The sequence below is a fragment of the Miscanthus floridulus genome, chromosome 16 (assembly GCF_019320115.1).
Source record: "Miscanthus floridulus cultivar M001 chromosome 16, ASM1932011v1, whole genome shotgun sequence".
NCBI lineage: Eukaryota > Viridiplantae > Streptophyta > Magnoliopsida > Poales > Poaceae > Miscanthus > Miscanthus floridulus.
The window spans coordinates 27,868,386-27,871,547 of NC_089595.1; the positions used below are offsets into that span (position 1 = coordinate 27,868,386).

At 56.1% G+C, this 3,162-nt stretch overlaps 1 pseudogene; it reads right to left on the reverse strand.

The window, feature by feature from the left end:
* Positions 1 to 472: 472 nt before the first annotated feature.
* On the reverse strand, positions 473 to 1,683 carry LOC136511646 (uncharacterized; annotated as a pseudogene).
* Between the last annotated feature and the right edge of the window lie 1,479 nt (positions 1,684 to 3,162).

A 3,162-nucleotide genomic window follows, 5' to 3' on the forward strand; every position in this document is an offset into this window, starting at 1 on the left:
GAAAATAGTAAAATTTGTTTTAAAGCGTATACGCTCAGTGCACAACCAAATGGTACCACAGTAGGAGAGCATATCACGTTGAGGAGAAAAAAATGCGTACACGAAAAAAAAAAAGTAAATCCATTGGACCCACCAAACCCAAAAATGGCCTTCCGGTAACCTCACTAGCGGTGGACTCAAAGTCACCTGCAACATAGAAGTTGTGAACAAACTATGTTTCGAGACTTTTGATACCACAAAAGGTCGATCTTTGGTTCATCCGATCAGAAAAGAAAAGGTGAAAAAAAAGGAAACTCGATGAACCTATTAGTTCACTGACAGTCTGAAACGCACGAAACGAAGCCGGAAGAAAACCAGGTCCTTTCTGTACACAACACAATGCGTGCAACGGAGCTTTTGACCAATCGTGTCAGCTCGCATGTCAGCATGTGCATCCACTAGCTAGCACACAAGTGTCACCGCTGTCACAGGCTCACAGCTTGCACCGGAGCCCAAAGCTGCTCAGCAGCTTTCTTAGGCATCTCTTGGCCCGCGACTCGCGGCGCATGGGCCCGCCGTTCCCGCGCGTCTCTGCCACGCCGCCGCCGCCGGAGAAGATCGCCCGGAGGCGACCGAAGTGCGTGCTTCTCCCCTCATACGCCACCGCATCCGGGTTCTCCTGAAACCGCCGTGGAAATCAAGTAGGTCATTAGGAGAAGATCATCCGGGTGATACATGCGTACGATCGATCAACTCAGCAGCAGGCATGCAGCAATCCGCACGTAGCGCTTCTACTCGGCCTCCTTGGCGACGACGACCCGGCGGCGCGCGTCGTAGGTGAACCGGGGGTGGTCCTTGATCCGGCTGACGGCGTCGAACTCGCGCCGGAGCTCGGCCAGCCGCCGCTGCAGGTCCTCGACGGGGAACGCGGGCCCGGCGGCCGCGTTGAGCTCGGCGCGGATGGCAGACCAGTCGTCCGCGGTGAGGTCGCCCACGCCGCCGCCGCCGCGCGTTCGCCGCAGCAGCAGAAGGTCCAGGAGCTTGGCGTCGTGCTGGGCCGTCCACACGTCCACGTGCAGCCGCGACAGGATCTTGCGGAGCGACCGCCGCGACACCGGCGGCCTCGTGGTCTTGACGACGGCCGCCGCCGCCGCCGTGGTCGTCGCCGTCTTCGAAGCGCATCACCAGCTGCTGGTCAATCATCAGTAGCTGGCTCACGGTCGTGACTGGCTGCTCTGGCTGCGTTTGCACGTTACGCATCTCCTGCCTTCCATGGCGATGGAATGGTCAGTTGGTCACGCAAGCGTGAAGCGTGTGTGTACCGAAACTAGCAGCGAGCACGTACTGTGACTGCGAGGCGTCGTCGGCGTGGAGGCGGAGGCTAAGGAAGACGACGGGGCCGTGGCGCACGCCGTAGTGCGCGACGGGGAGGCCATCATCGTCGAGGTGTCGGCCGGCGAAGAAGAGCCTCTGGGCGCCTACGGCGACGCCCTCGCGGGCCATGACCATGGCCTTGAGCTGCGCCACGGTGGCAGCGCCGTCGACGTCCAGCGCCACCCGGTCCCCGCGGAGCGTCCACACCATGATCCTCATCTTCGTCGTCGTCGCCACAGGAGAAGCCGGCCCGCCGCTCGACGATTGGCGACGGCTACTGGCTGTAGCTCTGTCGTCGGCGCCGCACGGCGTCGGCGTGGCAGGTGTCATTCTCATCTCATGTCTTGCGGTTGCGGACGACCGGTCGGGGAGGGAATCGAGGGGACGGCCGGGAGGAAGGAAGGAAGGAGAGGATCGGGGAGAAAATAATGGGGACAGATCGGAGGTTGGATCATGGATGGGATGCGCATGCACGAGCACGAAGGGTGTTTGGCTGGCACAGCGGGCACAGCCAGGCATGCATGATGGTTGCGCGGGAATAAAGCTAGCGGTTGGATGTGATTTTTTTTTTAATTTTAACCCTTTTTTTTGAATATAATTTTAAATCTAACACTGACGATTTTTTTTAAAACTAATACTTTTGGCCGCGCCTATTGCCCTGGCGCGGCCAAATGCCTGTGCCGCGCCATGCATGGTGGCGCGGCACAGGGCTGACGTGGCGTGGGGCGGCCAGGGGGCCGCTGACGTGGCCGGTCCTGCCGCGCCACCCATCATGGCGCGACAGTGCCGCGCCATGATCTGTGGCGCGGTAGAACCAGATATATACCGCGTGCAATCCGCCCGCCCGCACGCACCCTGTCTTGCCCGCCCGTCGACGCCCGAATGCCGCCGCCGCCAGCCGCCGCACGCGCCCGCGCCCGCACGGCCCGGCCTCGGCCGCTCACCCACGCTACGCCCGGCCACTCCCGCCGCGCAGCGCCCTAGCCGGCCGCGCCACGAACGCCAGCGCGTCAAGGCCGCCCGTTCCTAAGGTACCTCCCTCTCGATTTCATTTTTTTTTGTTATTATGTAGTATAGTTAGTATTTTTTGTATCTACTATTAGTGTCTTTGATCAAATTTATATAATAGCGTACTAATATTTATGATACTTTCGTAATAAACTTATTAGGAGATAGAAATATTGATACTCGAGAAGCAAGATGTGTATTTATTTTGAGACGGAGAGATTACTTGTAATTTTAGAACCAAAGTTTTATATGGATGGATTATGTATTTATTATCTAGTATACTTAGGATTTTGGGTTTAGAGATTTAGGCTAGTTAGGTTAGTGAATTTATTTGTGAACTTACTAATGTTAACTTTAATTTTGTTAATTTGAATACTCTAACGCTTTGTTTATCAATTTGTAACAGGATGGCTCCTCCCACGCAGCACCCGTTGTACCTTATTCTGGAGGTGGAGTACAACGACTAGCACCGAGCACACATCTTGAGTGACAACGACGTGGAGGTGTCCTTGTCTCCTTTGAGGCCCCGCACTCACACCAGGGCGCATCAGTGGGATGAGCGTTATACGCCGTACATACGGCGTGCCGGCTTCTTCGAGCTTGTCCGTGTTGTCAACCACGGTCTTTCACCCCTTGATCCAGCACTACTTACTGCAGCTGTAGACAGGTGCGAGTGCATTCTTTGTACGTAAACTTTCTTGTAACAAATTGGAGGCAACTAACAGTCGTTCTATTCTTATAACAGGTGGAGGCCTGAGACCCACATGTTCCACCTACCTTGTGGCGAGATAACCTTGATGT